The sequence below is a fragment of the Hevea brasiliensis genome, chromosome 9 (genome assembly GCF_030052815.1).
Source record: "Hevea brasiliensis isolate MT/VB/25A 57/8 chromosome 9, ASM3005281v1, whole genome shotgun sequence".
NCBI classification, from domain to species: Eukaryota; Viridiplantae; Streptophyta; class Magnoliopsida; order Malpighiales; family Euphorbiaceae; genus Hevea; species Hevea brasiliensis.
In genome coordinates this window covers 58651291-58677277 of record NC_079501.1, presented here as the reverse complement: position 1 = coordinate 58677277, position 25987 = coordinate 58651291, and positions in this window count along the sequence as shown.

Here is a 25987-nt window from a genome sequence, read left to right as displayed (position 1 = left end):
ACAATATACCTATTATTTATGCAAAAGTCAACATTTTAGTTGACTAATGAAGTGAATAGTAATATCAAAACTTGAAATTCAAAAATTGTAAAACTCAAAAGTGTAAAATGCCCTAGTATACCTAACAAGATTAGTTTGGATAGCTTGGCATGCCAATAGGGTTCTGCTAGCAGTACTGCATATGGCTTCATGCCATTCTGTGTTTCATGGCTTTCCCATGCCATTCTGTGAAATAATAGCCTTTGGCTATGTTATTTGAGTTGATATGCTTGGGTTTGACCCTGATAATTATTACAGCTTATTAGCTGTTCTATTGCACACTGGGAGACACAATGTGACCGATGGTGTGATGATATGAGGTACTTAGTACCCAGTATCGGTTTACCCGTTTATCTACTCCAGTCAACTAGTATGGGTTACTCGGGCAATGATAATAAACCTTATTAAATTTTAAGTGAATAATACTACAAATAATACCAAAAATTAAGTCTATAATAAAATGAAATCATACATTATGTATAATTATTTTATTTTATTTTATATTGTCACCACTAAGCAGAATTGCTTAGCGCGTCACTTTTGCCGCGTGCAGGTACTGGAGACCTAGCTGGGGAGCCCAGCAGACATCAGACGGGGTGAGCCTTCAGAGCTGCATCCGGGGTCCGGAGTTACATCACATCTGCACTGCATATGATAGGACATTAGGATTATAGGTGGCCCTTTTGTATTTTTGCATTTTGTATTAGTTTGGATTGTAACTATAAACTCCTGTAATTATGTATTAATGTAAATATATGAAATTTCATATTATTGAGGTTTTCTGCATTATGTATGTTGATAAATGAAATGTTGAGAATTATTTGTGAATATGCTTCAAATGATGAAGTGAACAGAAAAGTTTTGAAAATAGTATTGTGATTTGAGATCGAGATTTTGAGATTGACTTAAAAGTGTATAATGGAGTTTGGATTTAGAAATTATTTTAGAAGTGTGTTTAAATAGATTCAGAAGAACTGATTTTCCAATTTACAGCCGGCACTCTGCCGGATTTTCTATAAAATTTGTGGATAAATTCAGATTTTCAAATTGAAAATAAATGAATTAAAAGGGATAAATGGTAATAGAAACATAAATTGGTGCTCTGACACACTGAGTGGCATAACTTGCTCGGCTACACTGTAGACGGGTAAGGGGTGTCACAGTTGACTAGCCCTAGACCGCGGGGAACCCTGGAAAATATTTTTATGACTTAAATAAATGTCTATTGAAGTATAAATATCATTAGAAATATCAAAGAAAAATTAATAAATTAATACAAAGAAAAGTGAGAAATCAAGAAAACGACAAAACCCCGTGTTACTGAAAAGTCGAGAATGCAAGGAGTTTGATGTTTGAAGGGAGATGTATATTTTTGGCAGCCATGGAAACTCCTTAAGGGCAGTTTATCCTTGTATGTAAATGGTAGATTAAAGTGTTGATGAAGTGTTTATATGTGTAGGAATAAATTGGGTGATGTATATTAAATGTATGTGAATGTATACTTGATTTTGGAAGCTTGGAAGTTAATGGAAGGAAATGTGCAATTCGGCAAACTTGAAGTGTGAACCAAAATGTGTTATTTCATGGTTTGGTTTATAGGATTATATGGTTGAATTATGGTGCTTGTTATGGCAGCTTGTACTTGGGTATAAAGGTTTGAGTTTGGACATGTGAATGAGCTAGGTTATGTGGTTAAATTGTTTGTAATTTGAACTTGGAAAATTCTAGACTATAATGTGCATATTGAGTGTGGTTATAAGCTGCCAAAATGACCAAAAATGTCTTGTAAAATGTGTATATGTTATGGTACAAAACAGAAATGGCATGAATGTATAACTTGGTAAGTGTTAAAAGTGTAATTGATGAGTGATGAACAATGTGCAATAGGGCAGTGTGTGTTTTGGGCTTAGAACCTTAAGTGTGTAGCTCCAATTGGTATGAAACCAATTGGAGGTGAAACTAGGCACCAAAAATGCCAACTTTCATGAAGGAAGCTTACCAAAATTCTGCTTGGAAGGTAACTTAAAAAATTACCAAATCCGGATTAGTGCATTTAAGGCCTGAAAATTGACCATTTGGGCAGCAGTTAGAGTTTTGGCCATAACTCACTTTAACAGGTCCAATTGACCTGAAATTTATACCATGAATAGTTGAGACATATATTTACAAGTCTTATGAAGACATGAAAGCCCAGAAATGACCATAAGCAAGTCAAATAGCTTGCACAAATTCGGGTCCAAAAACTGGCCGAACCAAAAATGACCTAAAGTGACCAATTTTGGTACATTCTGACCAGCAATAGTAAAATGACCATAACTTGGTCTACATAACTCAGAATGACCTAAAATTTTGCCCCGCGTGCAATAAGGCATAGACCTACAAGTTTGTAGTTTTGACCGAAACTCGAAAAAAAAGGGAACTAAGTCATCCGGCTAGGTAAAATTAGTATACCGGAATCCGACAAATTGCAATAAAACGCAATATACATCAAAATGAATTGGGTAACATGTACCAACACTAAAAGGCTATTAAATGTGACACATTGGTAACATTAACACCTAATTCACCTAGACTGCATCGAGGGTCAACATTTTAAGTTGACTAAGGAAATAATAGTATTCAATAAATTAATTATTAAGCATTATCGTTAGAGACAGTTTAAATGAGTACTGAAACACTTCAAATTGTGTGTTTCAATTAGCAAAGACTCAGGGAAGGAGAAGGAACAACTGAGTCAGAGCCAAGAGGCATATATCAGAGGCTTGTGCACAATAGTTATTTCTTTTGAATTTTTCAACTGAAATAAATTATGATTATTTGTATGTTATTATTTTAAATTGTGTTTGTGCACAATAATTTTGACTTCTCATTTTCTACTTAAAAATTTAACTGAATATTATAGTTTTAAATTGTGTCCGTGCACAATACTTTTATATTCATTGCTTTTACTAGTTTGGAGAAATAAGTTATGAATAATTTTTTATTGTTTTGGTTTTGGGAATATTATTTGGAAATTATTGTGTTGTCTACTTTGTAAATGGAAATTTTGAGATAAATTGTGTTTATTGGTATCGGAGCAAAGTAGGGACGGTGATACGTAACGCCTACGATTCCTAGGAACTCTCACGTGTGAACCCAGGAGCTTGCAAGTATGGCGATATGTAACGCCTGCAAGTGCTCTGATAAGTACACTATATTCCTCCCTCTTTGACTTGTTAGTCTGAGGTGAGTGTGGATGAGTACTCATTATTTAGCTAGCTTCCTCCCTCATTGATTTCGATTATTGGGGTGAGTGTATCTTGTCGTGGTGTATAACACGGCATGTGTGGAAAAAATTGTGTCATAGCCCAAACTGTGTTATTCAGTTATTTGATCAAACTGTGTTATTGATCGGCAAAACTGTGTTATTCAATTATTTGATCAAACTGTGTTATTGATTGGCAAAACTATGTTATTTAGTTATTTGATCAAATTGTGTTATTGATTAGCAAAACTGTATTATTCAGTTATTTGATCAAATGGTATTATATGAACTTTGTAAATTGTGAAATGGAATTGTGAATTATTTGATTTGTGAATTGTCAATAAAAGATTTATATATCGCATTTCAAATTGTTATTGTGCACCACTAAGTAAATTTTACTCAGCGATAGCTTTTCATTGCTGTCGCAGGTAGACAGATTGACAGGGCAGCAGACTAGGCTGCTAGTACTACACTGAGAGATCATCGGGTATTTTAGTGTACCATAGTTTGCATTTTATATTGTAATGTATGTTCACTGTATGTATATAGTGTTCTTGGTTTTGAGCAGTTGTAAATTAAAATTGTACATTGAAGTTGTAAAATAAATTGTAAATTATTTTGGACTTGTAAAATTTGTACTATATTTCTTTTATCTCAGCCTTTGGAAATATTGAAAAATTATTGTGGTTTTGAGTTGAGAAACATATTGTGTTGATTAAATGTTGGAGTTTGAGATTGAGAAATATATTTGAAGTGCTTTTTTTTTCCAGGTTTTTGAAGAACTGCTTTATTCAAAATAAAAATGGCACTCTGCCAAAATTTTTACAGAAATTATTATTTCTTCAAATGTGTTAGCTGTTTTACTTCAGTTCAAAAAATTTTTTTTAACACCTATAAATAGTTCTCACCATTGTAAAAAGAAGTAAGAAAAGTTTTAAAATCCCTTGTAGTGTATTTAATGGGTTATCAGTAGACGAAGTTGGTAATTCATTAAGTATACTACGAGATCATGTCATGCCTTACAGAGGGGTAGGGAGTGACACACTCTATGATGCATGGGAAAGATGTAAAGACCTGCAGAGGGAATGTCCACACCATGACATAGAAGATTGGCTACTAGTGCACAATTTCTATAATGGATTACTACCCTTTACAAGGAGCATAGTTGATTCAGCTGCAGAGGGTGATCTAATGGAGAAAACAATGACACAAGCACTTGAACTTCTAGAAAGGGTTGCATACCATAATTATGAGTGGTCAAATGAAAGAGGAAATGCAAGGAGAATTGCAGGGGTCTTAGAAGTAGGCGCCCTAAGCATGATAAATGCTCAATTTGTTCAGCTCACAAAGAGACTCGAAAGAATGCAAGCCAACGCAGTTGGTACAAATAGTCAATATAAGGACAGCTATGAAGGAGGATACATGAGTTCAAAATATAGCAATTTCAATGAACCCTCCTCAAAACAGATGAACTAAGTGAATAATGGAGGAAACTTTAACCAGAGGCAGCCCAACAATCCATATTCAAATACTTACAACCCCTGATGGAGGAACCACCCAAATTTCTCATGGTCCAATCAGTAGAACCAACTAATAAACAAGCAATAAGGGTACAAACCATCAACACCCCCTGGATTTCAGAACAGAGGTCAAAACTTTGCACAACCATCACTACCTCTCCAACCTCAACAACTTGAACCAAAAATTGTGACACCCTTTACCCGTCTACAGTATATCCAAGATATGTCACACGGTGTACCGGAACACTCTATTTTATCTTAATCATTTTTATTCTTCCTTAATTAATTTTTATCATAGTTTTGAATATAACTTATGAAATATAATTCATTTAAGTCATTTATTGAAATTATAATTTATTTGAGATTCTGAAAATTTTATAGAAAATCCGGCAGAGTACCGGCTAAACACGGAGAAAACAGTTCTTCGGAACCTGTGAAAAACACTTCCAATACTCATATCCAATCACTCTCAACTCCAATAATCATCAACAAGGTCTCAATTATTTTTCAACAACCTTTCCATTACTCAAACATTCATTTCTCATAGCATTCATATACAAGCAATAATAAGAAAAAAGAAAATTTCTTAATTTCCATTCATAAACACAATTTTTCACTATTTATGTTAACATCAAAATACATTACATAAGTTCCATTTACACAAAAGAAAATAAAAGTTAATTACAAAATACCAAAATGAAACCTAGTGTCCTACCAATGCACTGAAGATGGTGAGGTGACACGGACACTATGCAGAGCTGCAGGAGGTCTCACCCAGTCTGTGGTCTACTGGGCTCTCGGTCAGTATCTCTAGAACCTACGCGTGGCAAAAGCAATGCGCTAAGCAATAATGCTTAGTGGTGCCAATAATAAAATAAAAGGAAATAACATAAATAAATATGCATTGAATGTATCGATGTCTTACTTGTTTTGTACTTGTTATATTCATTATCTCGTTAAATTTATCCACTTTCATTCTTTTGGTTGCCCAAGTAACCTATACTGGACGACTGGACTGGATAAATGGGTAAACTGGCACTGGGTATCTAGTACCTCGGGCCGTCACACCATCGGTCACATATGCATCTCCCGGTGTGCAACAGAACAGCTAATAAGCTATAATGACAATAGGCACAAGGCCAAATATCAACACAATGTCAGAATGGCTAGAAGCCATGAAATCATGGAATGGCATAATGCCATGTGCAGTACTGCTAACTGAACCCTATTGGCATGTCAAACTATCCAAACCAATCTTGTTATGTATACTAGGGCACTTGATACTTTTGAATTTTGTAATTTTTGAATTTCAAGCTTTGGTGTTACTATTCACTTCATTGTCAACAAAAAGGTTGACTTTTGCATAGAAAATAGGTACATTGGTTTTAACACTCCCAACATACCACATTTTGCATTCAAAACTTGTTGGCATTAATCACCAATACCATTTCTAAGCTTAAAACTAATGGAGTAGAATTTTCAGTTTTTATACCCTAATTTTACTGTTCCATTAGTTACTGTTGTAGTGGGAATTTGAGAAAACGATAAACATGAAAGTTGTTCCTTATTTTGTCTAGTTGAATTTCTTTTTTGGAATCACTCCATTTGGAGTTTTTTAGCTCAAGTTATGATCCAAAAACCACAACTGGCCGGATTGAAAAATTTGAGAACTGACCATATCTATAGTGCAGTGAACAGTGACTGTAACTGCTTTTTGGATAAGTTCTGGTCATTATTTGGGGTAGCTTTCTTCACAAAAGTTGTTGTCTATATTTTAACTTGTTGCTGTAAAAATTTCAGGTCAATTGGGCCATTCTACAATGAGTTATGGCCAAATGAACAATCACTGTTCATTTGGTCATTCTGCAGAATCTGGTTGCAGGACATCTGGATTGGGGCAAGTTTTTGGTCCACTTGCTTTGGTCTTTTGGGCATGGTTTCTTCACCAAAATTGTGCCATTATGTGTCTAGTTTCATGTCCAATTGGCCAAACACCAATTGGACCTACACAGCCCAAGATATGGCTGTCCAAACAGGCTGGACTCACAGCCACCCTGCTGGTTTCACTAGGCAGCATACCAAATCAGTTTGTCATGCTATAATTCACTCCAAATTATGGTCAACTTACCTAAAATGGTCACTAATTGACCATTAGAACGTTCATTCACCATTACATAAGCAAAGTCCAAGTTTCTCTCCAAAACCCTAATTCCCCATTTCAAATTCACACAAGATACATTAGTTAAACTCACCAATTCATTATCCATATATATATATATATATATATATATATATATATATATATATATATATATATATATATATATATATATATATATATATATATATATATATATATTTTAAACATCATCTCTAGTCCACTCTAAGCCCATCAAAACAATCAATATTATCCCTTCTTTAGGGCTGCCAAATTCTATGGTGTACATACACATAAGTTTTATTTCATTTAATTTATAATTTCATACTCATTTTAAGTCCCTAACATGGAATAAGAGAGATATATGCATAAATAAGCACTAACCTTAGTAGGGCAGAATTTTCTCTTATGAATTCTTTACTTTCTTTTGTTTTCTTGGCTGCCAAACACTCTAGCAAGGTTGGGTGACAAATTTTAGTGAAGGGACCTAAGGGTTTTGGGGTAAGAATAGAGAGAAATCCAAGCTAGAAGAAAAAAAAGAAATGGAGGCTTCCATGGCTATGGTGGTGCGGCTGGTTTTGATGGGACAAGATGGCTGATAGCTTTTAGTTATTTCCTTCATTTCATCATCTTTTAAATGGTGTTTAATAGCTTGTTGAAATTTGATTGGTTGGGAGTAAGTAAATGACATCATGTGATGTCATTGTCCCTAATTTCCTTTATTTTTCTTTTCTTTCTTTTCTACTCATTCTCAATTCAATTTTTCAACAATATTTATTCACATTTTAGATCAAAATAATTATTTACTTAACTGGACAAGTCGGCCAAAAATTGCCTCTGAAGGTGAAATGACCAAAATGCCCTCCGTTTCGCTTAACGGGTCAAAATTGTCTGTACCGATTGAAAAATTTTTCTAAATATTTTCTTGGCATTCTAATGCCATAGGAACCTCAATGACCCTTCTCTGGAGTCCCAAAAATTATTTTATAAATTTTCTCTCGGGTCTAGGGCTTCTAGTTGCGAGAACCGCAACTTCCCACTGGATTACCCATCGCTTGGGCTCCGGCTCATTTGACTTAGTTGTATTTTATTTCTAAAATTTTTACTAAATTTTTCTTATTAATATTTGAGTTAATTATGGTTCCTCACTTTAGTTTAAATATTTTTCTAGACGTTCTAGCTGTCCGGACCGACACTGGTCACCGGAACAGTAGAATGTACGGAGTTGCTACAGGGAGGGTGTTACAAAAATGACCATGGAAACCATGATGGAAGGATTCCTAGCAGCTCAACAACAACAAACTGAATTGATTAAACAGCTGACTTCCAGAGTGGACTAACTTGCTACTCATAACAAGATGCTAGAGAATCAAATCGCTCAGCAAGCAAGTTCTTCAAGTAAAGCTGCTCGCAAGCTGCCTAGCCAACCAGAAATGAACCCAAGGGAGCATTGTAAGGCAGTTACACTGAGGAGTGGGAGAACTTTAGTACAACCAGAGGTAGAACCGACAGAGGAAACCATAGAAAAATCTGAAGGCCAAGCTGAGAAAAAGGAGGAAGAAGCTAAGAAAGATCAGGAAGAGGAAGCAAGGAAGACAAAGAAATTACCAGAGCCATACCAGCCTCTCCTACCTTTTCCTCAGAGATTTCAGAAAGCCAAATTGGACAAGCAGTTTGGGAAGTTTTTGGAGGTTTTACAGAAACTTTACATCAACATCCCCTTCACTGAAGAACTTTCTCAGATGCCATCCTATGCCAAATTTCTTAAGGAAATTCTATCAAAGAAAAGAAAGCTAGAAGACTATGGAACAATAACTCTAACAGAGGAATGCAGTGCCATATTGCAAAATAAACTGCTTCCAGAGTTGAAAGATCTAGGAAGCTTCTCCATACCTTGCCTCATTGGTAACAAGAAAATAGATAAAGCCCTCTATGATCTTGGGGCAAGCATTAGTTCAATGCCTTTATTAATATGCAAAAGCTGGAGATCGGGGAATTGAAGCCCACAACAATCTCATTGCAATTGGCTGATCGATCTATTAAATATTCTGTGGGAATACTTGAGAACATTCCGATTAAAGTGGGCAAATTCTTCATTCCAGTAGACTTTGTTGTCCTTGAGATGGAAGAAGATGTTCAAATTCCTATCATCTTGGGAAGACCATTCTTGGCAACTGCCAGAGCCATGATAGACGTTAAAAATGGGCGATTAACCCTCAAGGTAGGAGAAGAAGAAGTGGAGTTCAACTTGTTCGACACAATGAAACACAAATTTAAACCTGATGAATGTTTCAAGGTTGACATAATTGACGAACAAGTTGAGAAGGAATTTCATAAGAAACATCCTAAAGATCCTCTTGAAGCATGTATTATGCACAGCCACATAGTGGATGATGAAAATACAGAAATAGCAGCCTGTGCACAACAGTTAGCAGCTCATCCACCCCTACCCTTAGCTAAGGCTTCCGAGATGGAAAAGAAGAAGGAACAAACTGAAGGTAAGCTCCAGGAAAATGCCAAATAGGTAGAGCTTAAACCTCTCCCCTCCTTGCTAAGGTATGCATTTCTGGACTCAAATTCTAAATATCCTGTTATAATCAATGCTAGCCTGTCTAAGTTGGAAGAGGAAAAATTGTTAAGAAAACTTAGGATCCATAACAAAGCCATAGGGTATAAAATAGAAGACCTGAAGGGAATCAACCCTTCGATTTGCATGCATAGGATACCTATGGAAGAAAACAGTAAACCCACGATCGAACACCAAAGAAGACTTAACCCAAATATAAAAGAAGTAGTTAAGAAAGAAATATTAAAACTATTAAATGCAGGTATCATATACCCAATTTCTTATAGTAAATGGGTTAGTCCAGTACATATAGTTCCTAAGAAAGGTGGGACAACTGTTATCCAAAATGCAAGCAATGAACTAATCCCTACTAGAGTAGTCACTGGATGGTGAATATGCATAAATTATAGGAAATTGAATAGTGCTACCAGAAAAGACCATTTCCCTCTCCCCTTCATCGACCAAATGTTAGAAAGGTTAGCGAAACACTCTTATTTCTGTTATCTAAATGGGTATTCGAGATTCTTTCAAATTCTTATTCACCCAGAAGACCAAGAAAAGACAACATTCACTTGTCCCTATGGAACATTTACATATAGAAGAATTCCTTTTGGTCTTTGCAATGGCCCTGCTACCTTTCAAAGATGCATGATGGCTATCTTTTCTGATGATATTGAAGATATCATGGAAGTTTTTATAGATGATTTTTCTGTCTATGGAACTACTTTTGATGATTGCATAGCTAATTTATCTAAGGTGTTGCAAAGATATGAAGAATCAAACCTGGTCCTAAATTGGGAAAAATGCTACTTCATGGAAAGGGAAGGCATAGTTCTGGGACATTTGATATCAGAAAGAGGAATTGAAGTTGATAAGGCAAAAATTGAGATCATTGAAAACATGCCACCACCAACATCAATCAAGGGAGTGCGAATCTTTTTGGGACATGCAGGATTCTACAGAAGATTCATCAAGGATTTTTCCAAAATAGCTAAGCCACTTACTAACTTGTTAAGTCAAGATGTTCCCTTTAATTTTGATGAAAATTGCCTTGTCTCCTTTAACAGGATCAAAGAAGCCTTGATATCAGCACCAATAATGCAGCCACTAACTTGGGAGCTACCATTTGAGGTGATGTGCGACGCGAGTGACTTTGTAGTTGGAGCAGTGCTTGGGCAAAGAAAAGATAAAAAGCTTCATGATATTTATTATGCTAGAAAGACACTCAATGATGCTCAAATTAATTATGCCATCATAGAGAATGAATTCCTAGTAGTGGTGTTTACAATCGACAAGTTCAGATCTTACCTCATTGGGTCAAAAGTTATTGTATTCACAGATCATGCTGTAATCCGGTACCTTATGAATAAGAAGGAAGCAAAACCAAGGCTAATTCAATGGATTCTACTCCTGCAAGAATTTGACCTTGAAATTAAGGACAAAAAAGGATTAAAAAAATGTAGTAGCTGACCATCTTTTCATACTAAAATTAGAGTACACAGAGGACCTCAAAGATTTGCCAATTGATGATTTATTTCCTGATGAGAAATTATTTGTATTCTCTAAGGCTCCATGGTACGCTGACTTTGTTAATTTTCTTATATGCAGGGTACTGCCTCCAAACATGACTTATCAGAAAAGGAAGAAATTCCTACATGATGTGAGATACTACATATGGGAAGAACCTCTACTGTATAAGAGATGTAATGATAGGCTGATAAGAAGATGCATACCAGAGGAAGATATGGAACATATCATTGATCACTGCCATTCATCACTATATGGAGGACATTTCGACACCTCAAAAACCGCAGTTAAGATTTTACAAGCAGGGTTTTACTGGCCATATTTGTTTAAGGATGTAAGATCCTTTGTGCTAGGTTGTGATCAATGCCAAAGAACAGGTAATAGTTCAAGAAGGAATGAAATGCCACTGCATGGTATACTTGAGATAGAATTGTTTGATGTATGGGGAATAGACTTCATGAGCCCATTTCCCTCTTCCCGTGGAAACAAGTATATTCTAGTTGGAGTTGATTATGTGTCAAAATGCGTAGAAGCAATTGCGACACCAACCAACGATGCTAGAGTAGTCACAAGGTTCCTTAAGAAGAACATCTTCACAAGATTTGGCACACCATGAGCAATAATCAGTGATGGAAGAAGTCACTTCTATAATCAATAATTCGCAACACTACTGAAAAAGTATGGAGTGACTCACAAGGTGGCCACACCTTATCATCCTCAAACTAGCGGTCAAGTAGAAATCTCAAACAGGGAATTGAAGCAGATTCTGGAGAAAACTATAAACAGATCCAGGAAGGACTGGTGCATGAAATTAGATGATGCACTATGGGCATACCGCATTGCATATAAAACCTCGATTGGCATAACACCCTTCTGACTGGTTTATGGAAAATCATGCCATCTCCCTGTTGAACTTGAGCATAAAGCTTATTGGGCAATTCACATCCTAAACTTTGACCTCAAAGCTGCTGGTGAGAAAAGACTCCTACAACTGAATGAGTTGGAAGAAATTCGACAGGATGCATATGAAAGATGGCATGACAGGTACATAGCAAGGAAAGAAATAAAGGAAGGAGATCTTGTCCTCTTATTTAACTCTAGATTGAAACTCTTTCCAGGGAAACTGAAAACAAGATGGTCCGGACCTTTCAAGGTCACCCAAGTCTTCCCACATGGAGCAGTAAAAGTGTGAAGCAAACCGTCAGGTGCATTTAAGGTCAATGGGCAAAGGCTAAAGCCTTACTTTCAGGGAGAACCCATAGAAATGGTGTAACATCCTCACTTTAGCTAGTCCGTACAGTCTACTGTTCCGGTGACCAATGTCGATCCGGACAGCTAAAACGTCTGGAAAAATATTTAAACTAAAGTGAGGAACCATAATTAACTCAAATATTAATAAGAAAAATTTAGGAAAAATTTTAGAAATAAAATACAACCAAGTTAAATGAGCCGGTGCCCTAGCGATAAGTAACCTAGTGAGAAGTTACGGTTCTCGCAACTAGGAGCCCTAGACCCAGGGGAAAAATTATAAAATAATTATTGGGACTCCAGAGAAGGGTTATTGAGGTTCTTATGGCATAAGAATGCCAAGAAAATGCTTAGAAAAATTTTTCTATTGGTATAGATAATTTTCGCTCATTAAGCCAAACGGAGGGCATTTTGGTCATTTCGTCTTCAGAGATGATTTTTGGCCAACTTGTCCAGTTAAATAAATAATTTATATAACATAAAATATGAATAAATGTTGTTAAAAATTTAATTGTAATTAAATAGACAAGAAAAGGAGAGAAAATGAAAGAAAATAGAATTATGACATCATAATGATGTCATTAAGATTCTCCCAACCTATCCAATATGGACACATGGCATAAACTTATTTTAAAGAGACAAAATGGGTTGAAAATGAACAAAAAATCAGATCTCTCTCTCCCTTTCTTCTTCCTTGCCGTGACCCTCCTCCATAACCACCGTTTTCAAGCTTTTTCAAAGCTTAATTTCACTAACTTCTACCCAACAAAACCCTATACTCCCAACACAAAAAAGTGTTCTTGCATCTTGGTGATTCTTTTGGGAGAAAAAAGAAGAGGAAAACAAGAACCCTGGCAAGTGGGGAAACTTCACTTCATAGAGGTTAGTGACCTAACCTTAGTTTTCACCTTAAATTCATGTTAAGGACTATGTATGAGTGCAATTTATCAAGAAAATTTGTTGAATACCATTTGTACGCCAACCCATAATTTTTGGCAGCCATGGTTAGGGCAAGATTGTGATGATTTTAATAAAGTTAAAAGGGTAATATGGCTGCCCATAATATGCATCTTGTAAGTGAAGTGATGAAATGCAATGATAATGCATGGTTTCGTAATGTTGAGTTAGGGTTTGGGGTAGAAAAATGAGACTTTGACCATATGATGATGGAAGTAGGTTTTAATGGTCAATTAGTGACCATTTGGTTTGGTTTGAATAAAAAATAAAGTGAATTGTGTAGTGGGATTTGGATTTGGTAAGGCTGCCCTTGGTGACCTGCAGGATTGGACATGAGTCCAGCAGGTTTGGGCAGCAATAACTTGAATTGTAAAGGCTCAATTGGTGCAAGGCCAATTGGACACACATAATGGCATAACTTTGGTGAAGAAATCATGCCCAGAAAAACAAACCAAGTGGACCAAAAGATTGCCCTAATCCAGGTGACCTGCATTCTGCCTGGGCAAAATGACCAAATAAACAGTGTTTGGTCATTTAGCCATAACGCAATGTAGAAAGGTCCAATTGAACTGAAATTTTACCAAAAACAAGCAGAGATATAGATCTACAACTTTAATGAAGAAACCTAACCCAAATTATGACTAGAACATATTCAAAAAATGAGTTGCAGTCACTATTCCAAGTACTATAGATTTGGTCAGTCCAGAAATTGTGGACAAAATTTTAATCCGGCCAGTTGTGGTTTTTGGGCCATAACTTGAGCTACAAAACTCCAAATGGAGTGATTCAAAAAAGGAAATGCAACTAGAAAAAATAAGGAACAACTTTCATGTTGATCATTTTTCCAAATTCCCACTGCAAGACTGACTAATGGAACAGTAAACACAAAGCATGAAAACTGAAAATTCTATCCAATTAACATTAAGTTTAGAAATGGTATTGGCAACCAATACCAACAAATTTGGAATGCAAAATGTGGTATGTTGGGAGTATTAGAACCAATGTACCTATTGTCTATGCAAAATTCAACATTTTAGTTGACCAATGAAATGAATAGTAACACTAAAACTTAAATTTCAAAAATTGTGAAACTTAAAAGTGTAAAATGCCCTAATGTACCTAGCAAGATTGGTTTGGATAGGTTGGCATGCCAATAGGGTTCTGTTAGCAGTACTACATATGGTTTCACGCCATTCTATGTTTCATGGCTTCCCATGCCATTCTGTGACATAATAGCCTTTGGCTATGTTATTTGAGTTGATATACTTGGGTTTTAGCCTTGATAATTATTACAGCTTATTAGCTGTTCTGTTGCACACCGGGAGACACAATGTGACCGATGGTGTGATGGTCCGAGGTACTTAGTACCCAGTGCCAGTTTACCCATTTATCCAGTCCAGTCGACTAATATGGGTTACTCAGGCAATGATAATAATTTTACCAAATTTTAATCGAATAATACTGCAAATAATATCAGAAATTAAGTCTACTCCAAAATGTAAACATACATTTTGCATACTTATTTTTATTATATTTTATTCTATTCTATATTGTCACCACTAAGCAGAATTACTTAGCTTGTCACTTTTGCCATGCGCAGGTACTGGAGACCTAGTTGGGGAGCTCAGCAAACATTAGACAGGGTGAGCCTTCAGAGCTACATCCGGAGTCCAGAGTCACCTCACCTCTGCAGTGCATATGGTAGGACATTACGATTTTGGGTAGCATTTTGTATTTTGTATTTTGTATTTTGTATTTTGTATTAGTTTTGGGATTGTAACTATAAGCTCTTGTAATTATGTAATAATATAAATATATGAAATTTCATATTATTGAAATTTTCTATATATTATGTTGAGAAATATTTATGAATGTGCTTTCAGTGATGATGTGAACAGAAAAGAAAAATTTTGAAAATAGTGTTGTGATTTGAGATTGAGATTTTGAGATTGACTTGAATGTGTATAATGGAGTTTGGATTTGGAAATTATATTGGAAGTGTTTTTAAACAGGTTCAGAAGAACTATTTTTCCAATTTCTAGCCGGCACTCTGCCGGATTTTCTATAAAATTTGCAGAAAAATTCAGATTTATCAAAAACTGAAAATAAATGAATTAAAAGGGATAAATTGTAATTGAAACATGAATTGGTGCTCCAGCACACTGAGTGGCATAACTTGCTCGGCTACACTATAGACGGGTAAGGGGTGTCACATCTAGTGGTATCAGATCATCGATTTAGGCGTTTCTAGGACTAGATAGAGTGCATACCATTGCGTTGCATTTGTAAGTGTTGAGGTGACTCTGATACTGATCTGTTTGTTTCTTATTTTGAATAGGATATGGATCTTGCTTCTCAAAGAGCAGTTGATGAAGATGTGGAGAGTCGTGCTCCACCAAGGGCTGAATCTGGGGGCAGGGGAGAATCTGCTCCACCAGCAGCTGAGGCACTTGCCCAACCTCAGTTTGCGCTATTTCAGCAAATAACTGAATTCTACCGACAAATGATGGGGGCAATACCACCACCACAACCTCCACCAGTACCACAGAAGTCTCATTTGGAGAAACTGCGACAGCATGGGGCTGTGGATTTCTTTGGGAAGAGGGAGGATGATCCCATGGCCGCAGAAAACTGGTTAGATAGAACCATCAAAGTTATGAAACAGCTAAATTCCTCCCCCGAGCAGAACCTAGTGGGTGCTGTGTCCCTGTCACACCCTACCCCTCTGTAAGGCATAACATGATCTCGTAGTATACCTAATGAATTACCAACTTCGTCTACTGATAACCCATTAAATACACTACAAGGGATTTTTAAACTTTTCTTACTTCTTTTTACAGTGGTGAGCACTATTTACAGGTGTTAAAAAATTTTTAAACTTAAATGAAAGAGAAAACACATTTGAATTATTAGGAATTTCTGTAAAAATTTTGGCGGAGTGCCTTCTGTATTTTGAATAAAACAATTCTTCAGAAAACCTGTAAAAGCACTACAATATAATTCTCAATCTCCACTTCAACAGTTAAACAACAAAATATCTTTCTCAACTCAAATCCAAAATTTTTTTTTCAAAGACTGAGATAAAAGAAATACAGTACAATTTTTTTTACAAGCCAAAATAACTCATAATTTATTTTACAACTTCAATGTATAATTTTAATTTACAACTGCTCAAAACCAAGAACAATATATACATACAGTGAACATACATTACAGTACAAAATGCAAAATGTGGTATACTCAATAGACCCGATGATCTCTTGCTGAATGTACTAGCAGCCTAGTCTGCTGCCCTATCCGTCTGTCTACCTGTGACAGCAATAAAAAAGCTATCACTGAAACAATGTCTCAGTGGTGCACAACATTAACCAAATACAACTTTAAATCACAATTCATAAATCATTTAAATGATGGATACGTAAAACCATAGTTAAATTCAAGACAATGAACGTCATAAGGAATTAAACACAATATCACAATAAATCTTAGTAATCAAAACGTAGTTAAATTCAAAAAACAGTGAATGTCAATAAGAATTTAAACTCCATTTCACAAATTATTGAAGCTCATAATAACATTATTTAGTCAAATAATTTACGAACACAGTGTTGCCAATTCATACACAACTTAAGCCATGACATAAAATTTCCGATCAATGCCGTGTTGTACACCACGACAAAGCAATCACAACCCCACTAATCGAAATCAATGAGGAAGGGAGCTAGCTATATAATGAGTACTCATCGATCACCTCAACTGGTAAACCAGAGAGGGAGAAAAATAAACGATCACGGCTCCATAAATGGAGAAAGAAAATAAACGATCACAACCCCATAAATGGAGAAGGAATGATATGATACTGTCATGCTAAGTGTGAACACAAAATAAATTCCAAACATTTTATTCAAATGATTCGTGAGAATCCAATAAATTTCTAAAGTCATAAATTCATTCACAAAATGGCAACACAATTCATAATTAACTTCAAATTTTCACAAATCACACTAAATCAATTTTTCCACAGTTTCAAACTATTTACAATGCTTTTCAAGCAATAAGTATCCATTCAAACACATTTCCATAATTGAAAACAATAATATACAAATAGTCATAATTTATTTCAATTGAAAAATTCAAAAGAAATAACTGTTGTGCACAAACCTCTGATAACTGTCTCCTGGCCTTGACTCAGTGTTTCCTTTCCTTTCCCTGAGTCTTTGCTAACTGAGAAACACAATTTGAAGTGTTTCAGTACTCATTTAAACTGTCTCTAACGATAATGTGACACCCCTTACCCGACTACAGTGTAGCCGAGCAAGTTATGCCACTCAGTGTGCCGGAGCACTGTATTTTATCTTAATTCATTTTTATCATAGTTTTGAAAATAACTTGTGAAATATAATTCATTTATTGAAATTGTAATTTATTTGAGGTTCCGAAAATTTTATAGAAAATCCGGCGGAGTACCGGCTAAAAATGGAGAAAACAGTTCTTCGGAACCTGTGAAAAATACTTCCAATTATCATATTCAATCAATCCCAACTCCAATTATCAAGATCTCAATATTTTTTAACCATTCGTTTCTCAATCATTCATCTCATTTGTTAATCAAGTACAAGTCATAAATAGGCATTCACTCTTCCATTCACAAATACAATTTTCATTATTTACATGAACATCAAAATATGTTACATAAGTTCAATTACATATGAGAAAATAAACATTTGTTACAAAATACCAAAATGAAACCTAGTGTCCTACCAATGCACTGTAGCCTGTGAGGTGACACGGACACTATGCAGAACTGTGAACTGCCTTACCGAATCCATGGTCTACTGGGCCCTCTGTCCAAATCTTCAGTACCTACGCGTTGCAAAAGCGACGCGCTAAGCATAAAGCTTAGTGGTGCCAATAATACAAGAAATATAATATGCAAAGAAAATCATAATTTCTTAGCCATTGTGTTCATAAGAACTGAATAATTGCCAACTTAATGTTTAGTCGAGGGCTAATTACGTTTTATGATATTAACTTCTTCATGCATTTTGTTAATTATTTTCTTCATGATCTTGAGTTTCTTTGTATTCTATCGTAATCATTCCTGATATTTAATTTTCGTATTTTCTTTAACAATCAGTTCAATTACAGTTATACTTTTCCATGCCCAAGTAACCTATACTGAACGACTGGACTGGATAACGGGTCGTTGGCACTGGACACCGCGGTGCCTCGGGCCGTCATACCATGGGACGCAGAACGTCAACCATGTATGCAGTCAGTATGGCTAAAAAGCCATGATATCACATAATCGGGCATAAAAGCCATGCATACGGGCATAAAAGCCATGAATACGGGCATAAAGCCATGAATACAGGCATAAAGCCTTTCGCAGTACTGCTAAAACAATACCCTATTGGCATGCCAAACTATCCAAACCAATCTTGTTAGGTACACTAGGGCATTTAATACTTTAGAATTCTTCAATCTTTGAATTTCAAGTTTTCATGTCACTATTCACTTCATTAGTCAACTAAAATGTTGACTTTAGCATAGACAATAGGTACATTGGTTTTGACACTCCCAACATACCACATTTTGCATTCAAAACTTGTTGGTTTTGATCACTTTCTCAAAGCTTAGGTCATTTTGGCAAAATTGCCAATTTTTGGTTTTGGTGTCACTATTCACCTCATTGGTCAACAAGAAAGTTGACTTTTGCATAAAAAATATATACATTGACTTTGGCACTTCAAACATACCACATTTTTCATTTAAAACTTGTTGGCATTAAGCATTAATACCATTTCTAAGCTTAAACCAAGAGAAGCAAAATTTTCAATTTTGCTAACTCAACTTTACTATTCCATTGGGCACTATGGCAGTAGGAATTTGAGGAAATGGTAAACATGAAAGTTGTTCCTTATTTTGTCTAGTTGAATTTCTTTTTTTGAATCACTCCATTTGTAGTTTTTTAGCTCAAGTTATGGCCAAAAAAAGTTTACTGTTAACGTGCACTGTTCATGCTGAGATTTTGGGTCTGGCAGATTTTTTGTCCAACTTTGGTCAGTAATTTGATCAAATTAAGTTCATAATTTGGTCTAGCTTTCTTCATACGAAATGTTTTACCACGCCTTATTTTTCCATCGGTTCAAGAATCGCCTAAATCCGAGTTTTCTAGAGAGAGTTATAGCCATCCAAACATTACTGCTCAAATGAAAATTCTGGAAATCTCAGTACAGTAAACTTCACTTTGCTCAATGATTTGATTAGATTAATGGCATAATTTAGATTGGTGTCCTTCATGAAAGTTGTTTGTCTATATCTTATCTTGTTGCTGTAAAAATTTTAGGTCAATTGACCAAATCTACAGTGAGTTATGGCCAAATGAACAGTTACTGTTCATTTGGTCAATTCTGCAGGGGCTGTTGCAGGGTGTCCGGATTGGGGCCAAGTTTTGGTCCTCTTGCTTTGGTCTTTTGGGCATGGTTTCTTCAGCAAAAATGTGCCATTATAAGCCTAGTTTCATGTCCAATTGTCCAAACACCAATTGGACCAACACAGCCCAAGTTATGGCAGTGCAAGTGGACTGAATTTTCAGTCCCTCTACTACTGTCCTAGGGCAGCCTACAACTTCACTTTGCAATCCTATTTTTCAGTCCATAATATGGTCAACTTACCTAAAATGGTCACTAATTGACCATTAAAATGTGCTCTAACAATTTCATAAGCCAAATCAATTTTCACTCCCCCAAAACCCTAGCTTCACCTTATGTTTTCTACAAGATGCCTTAGTTAGCATACCAATTTATTATCCTTGTGTATATGTATCTTAAACATCATTTCTAATCCACTCTAAGTCCAACAAAAACCTCATTTATATTCCTTCAATATGGCTGCCGAAATTCATGGCATTCATACACATGGGTTTGGTTCATTTATTCCACAATTTCTTACCTATTACACATCTCTAACATGGAATTAATGTGTTTTAAATACATATGTGCACTAACCTTGAATGGAGCCACTTCTAAGACTTCAAAACTTCACTTTCTTCCTTTCTTTTTTCTGTCCAAAGCTTGCTCTAGGTGTGAGGACCAAGTTTTATGAAGGCATATAGGGGTTTTATGGTGTAATTGGCTAGGTTTTGGAGCTTGGGTGAGTGCATCAATGGAGGGAGATGGGGAGAAGTCACGTTTTGGTGAAGTAGGAGAAGAATGGCTGCTGTAATTTTTGGTTATTTGGTCTTCATTTAGTCTCTTTATTAGTTAGTCAAATGATGGCTTAATTGTGATTGGTCATAATTTATAAATGACATCATCAAGATGTCATAAATGAGCTTTTCTTTGATTTTCCTTTTCTTTTCTTCACTACTCAATTTCAATTTAATTTCTAGTAATGTTTATTCATATTTTAGACCATAATAATTATTTACTCAACTAGACAAGTCGGCCAAAAATCGTCTCTGAAGGCGAAATGACCAAAATGCCCTCCGTTTGGCTTAACGGGTCAAAATTGTCTGTACCGATTGAAAAATTTTTCTAGGTATTTTCTTGGCATTCTAATGCCATAGGAACCTCAGTAACCCTTCTCTGGAGTCCCAAAAATTATTTTATGAATTTTTCCCCGGGTCTAGGGCTCCTCGTTGCGAGAACCGCAACTTCCCTCTGGTTTATCCCTCGCTAGGCAACATACTGCTTAACTTGGTTGTATTTTATTTCTAAAATTTTTACTAAATTTTTCTTATTAATATTTGAGTTAATTTTGGTTTCTCACTTAAGTTTAAATATTTTTCCGAACGTTCTAGCTGTCCGGACCGACACCGGTCACCGGAACAGTAGAATGTACGGAGTTGCTACAGGGAGGGTGTTACAGATAATGCTTGATAATTAATTCACTGAATTCTAATATTTACTTAGTCAACCTAATATGTCGACTCTCGATGCATTCTAGGTAAATTAGGTTTTAATGTTATTAATATGTCACATTCGATAGTATTTTAGGGTTGGTATATGTTACCAAGTTCATTTCCGTGTATACTGTATTTTCTTGCAATTTGCTGGATTCCAAGATACTAGTTTGACCTAGCCGGACGACCTAGTTTCCTCAGTTTTCAGGTTTTGGTCAAAACTACAAACTTGTAGATCTATGTCTTATGGAACGCGGGGCAAAATTTCAGGTTATTCTGAGTTATGTAGATCAAGTTATGGTCATTTTACTATTTGCTGGTCAAAATGAATCAAAATTGGTCACTTTAGGTCACTTTAGGTCATTTTAGGTTCGGCCAGTTTTTGGACCCGAAGTTGTGCAAGCTGTTTGACTTGCTTATGGTCATTTCTGGGCTTTGGTGTCTTCATAAGACTTGTAGATATGGGTCTTAACTATTCATGGTCAAAATTTCAGGTCAATTGGACCTGTTTTGAGTGAGTTATGGCCTAAACACTAATTGCTGCCCAAATGGTCAATTTTCAGGCCTCAATTGCACTTAATCCGGATTTGGTCATTTTTCAAGCTACTTTGCAAGCAGAATTTTGGAAAGTTTCCTTCATGAAAGTTGGCACATTTTGTGCCTAGTTTCACCTCCAATTGGTCTCATACCAATTGGAGCCACACACTTAAAGTTATAGGCCTAAAACACAAACTGCCTTATTGAAATTCTTGCATACACATCAAGCATCACTTTTAACACTCACCAAACTTAACATTCAAACCAATTCTGGTTGTACCACAACCTAAACATAATTTATAACATATTATAGGTCATTTTGGCAGCTTACAATTACATTCAATGTGCACCAATAAGTGCAGAATTTGTCCAACTCAATTTACAATAATTCAATCACCAATTCATGCTCATTTACATGTCCAACTTCACACCATCATACATGCACTCAAACTGCCATAACCACTATCACAATTCAACACCATTATTTCATAAACCAAGCATGAATTCCAGTATTCCTCAAGAGTTAACAAACTGCCGCAATGGTACATTTACATTCCATTAATTTTCAAGCTTTAAATTTCATTTCACATTTACATATACTAAGTATACACCACCCAAACAATTTCCTACACAATATACATTTAATCAATCATTTAATTCACCATTTACAAGCACAAATAAACTGCCTTCAAGGTGTTTCCATGGCTGCCAAAAGTACACGTTCCCATTCAACATCAAACCTCAAAAATTTCTTCATAAATCAAACACCCATAACATCCTTACAAACTTTAACAAAGCAACAATAAAAAACTCAAACTTACCTATGGATGAGACTTCTTAAATCTTCACCAAAACTTCTTAAAATTGCTATCAAACTCTTCCTTATGATGTGGGGATAAACTTTAATGAGGACAAGTAAAGAAAGTGTAGCTTGAAATGGGTGTAAGAAGTCATGCAAATGGGCCGGCCATGGGAGGTTTGAAAGCTTTTGGATTTTCGGCAATGGTGAGTGAATTGAGGAAGATGAAGATGTTGAGTGGTGTGGCTGTCCACTTAGGTGTAGATAATTCCCACTAACTCTCCACTAACTTTATTTAATTAATATTATATGTTAAATATGTCATTTACTCCATTTACTCTCCACTTTTGGCTATTTACATTAGGTACCCCAAATTTAATTTTTCATTATATTTTCCAAGTGTAATATTATTTATTTTTAATGGACATTTAGGTCAAAAGACAACTTGAGGTGTTAAATGACCACAATGCCCCTGTTCAGGTTGCATTCTCGATTTTTCGGTAACACCGAGTTTTGTCCATTTTTCGATTTCTCACTTTTCTTTGTACTAATTATTTAATTTTTCTTTGATATTTCTAATGATATTTATACTTCAATAAATATTTATTTGAGTCCTAAAAATAATTTCCAGGGTTCCCCGCAGTCCAGGGCTAGTCAATGGTCCACGTCGTGACTTCCCAGTGCAGTCACCCATCACTAGGGTTCTCGGCTCGTTTAACTTGGTTACATTTCTTTGCTATTATTTTTCCTTTGTTTTTCTTGTATTTTCTCTTCTTGTATTCCATTATTTTATGTCTCCTCACACATATCGAAGTGTAGTTCTAGGCATCCTAGCTGTCCGGACAACACTGGTCACCGGAACAGTAGTACGCACTACCAAACATAGGGGTGTTACAGTCCCTACTTCAGGATGATGCATATCAGTGGTGGGACACAGTAACCAGTGAGGTGCAACCGAAACGGATCACTTGAGATTTCTTCCTCATAGAGTTCAGGAAGAAATATGTTAGCAAGGTGTATTTAGAAGAGCGAAGAAGAGAATTTATCAATCTGAGACAGAGGCAATTGTCAGTGGTGGAATATAAGCATGAGTTTGTCAGATTGAGCCGGTATGGGAGGGAGATAGTCCCTACAGAGGTAGAGAGGTGCAGAAGGTTTGAAGAAGGGCTTAATGACAATATCAAAGTCATGATCACAGCATTGGAGATCACAGATTTTGCTAAACTAGTAGATTCAACATCAAAAGTGGAAAGAGTCCGAATCAATGAACAAAATAGAAGGGAAAGACAGCAGAAGAGGGGTCCAGGACAGTCTAGTACATTTTCTGCTCCCAGTAAGAAGAGTAAGGGTCCTCTTGCTCAGAGTTCAGGACCACCACAGGGTCAGGGTCAGTCTCATGGGCCCAGACCATAGTTCACACCTAGGAGAGGCCAGTCCACACCATCAGTGGGTAGCTCTCCAGGGACGGTGATTAAGGGACCAGCCCTAGCATCTTCTGCGTGTCAGTACGGCTAGAAGTGGCATAAGGGGGAATGTTGGCGAGTGACTGGTGCATGCTTACGGTATGGATTGACAGAACATCAGATCAAGAATTGTCCAAAGAGGACTACTACAGTCGCTCCAACACAAACTGACAGACTTGCTCCTGCACCATAAAGGGGTAGGAAGCTCGGTAAACTTGAGACAGCTGGTCCATCACTGAGGCCTGCATCCGAGTCAGCTGAGAGGCCAGACACTAGAATACCTCCCAGGGCCTATGCCATCAGAGCTCAGGAGGAGTAAGATGCCCCGGATGTCATCAGGGGTACATTTTCCCTCTACAACACTTTTGTTCATGCATTAGTGGATCCAGGATCCACTCATTCCTACATTTGCATCAAACTACCCGTAGAGAGGGGAGTTCTAGTAGAGGAGAGTGATCAAGACATTCTGGTCACAAATCCACTAGGCCACAGTGTGATAGTGAATAAGGTGTATAAAGGTTACCCGTTGAGGATTCAGGGGTATGAATTCTCAGCAGACCTAATTGAATTGCCCTTCCACGAGTTTGACGTGATTTTGGGAATGGACTGGTTGTCACGTCATCAGGCAATAGTTGATTGCAAATTGAAGAGAATTTCTCTGAAAACTTCTGAGGGTAATAAGATCACTGTTGTGGGTGAAAGGATATATTTCCTGCCCAATGTTATCTCAGCCACAGTTGTAAGAAGATTGATGAGAAAAGGCTGTGAAGCTTACCTAGCACACATGGTTGATACTAGGCAGGCTAAGCTAAACATGGGTGATATACCCACAGTAAGAGACTTTCCAGATGTATTTCCTGAAGAGTTGCCTGGTTTACCACCAGAAAGGGAAGTCGAGTTTACTATTGAGGTAATGTCGGGTACAGCACCAATTTCTATTGCTCCTTATAGAACGGCACCCACTGAATTGAAGGAGTTGAAAATTTAGTTATAGGAGTTACTCGATAAGGGGTTCATACACCCCAGTGTGTCACCATGGGGAGCTCCGGTGCTGTTTGTGAAAAAGAAGGATGGAACTTTGAGATTGTGTATTGATTACCAGTAGTTAAACAAAGTAACTGTGAAGAATAAATATCCACTGTCCAAAATTGACGATCTATTTAATCAATTGAAGGGAGCCGGTGTATTTTCAAAAATTGATCTCAGATCAAGGTTTCATCAGTTGAGGGTAAAGGATGTAGATGTGTCAAAAACTGCATTCAGAACCCAGTATGGGCACTATGAATTTCTAGTGATGCCGTTTGGGTTAACAAATGCACCAGCAGCATTTATGGACCTTATGAACCGTATCTTCCATCCATATTTAGATCAGTTTGTAGTGGTCTTTACTGATGATATTCTGGTGTATTCCAAGACCAGGGAAGTGTTAGTAGTATGCCCTAGAGCATATCATTTAGTATATATCTTGTACATATTTTTATTAATAAAAGGCATTTCCACTTTTCCGTTTACATAATATATTTATGTGTAATAGAAAAGGTCCATTGATATTTTGTTAGAAATATTATTCTTAAGTTGTTAAGAATATGAGTGACAATATTTCTAGCACGAAGTATCATAAATAGGTTCACAATCGAGGATACTTCATAATAAGGACATGACTTATCTAGAAAGATTGCATTCATGTTTGTTCCCAAGTTATTTATATGAGATATAAATAAGATGAAATGGTGAGTCTCATGCCATATAACAAACATGATAGGCACTTATAAATGATAAGTAGGCCGAACCAGTGACACTTATGACAAGCACATGGAGTTTACTCTTGTCAATGTTTTGTCATAAATCATATCAGTGCATATAATCTTTAGACCTGAGATAGCACAGTTATCTTGTGTATAGGTAGTTTGAGTTTGATACTGCTTTCATACTTGTACTGTGTATGGGTATATGGGCATGTGTTGGCTCCTACTAGTTATATATGGAGTTAGGTGTTGATCAAGATGGAATCTGTTCCTCTAAG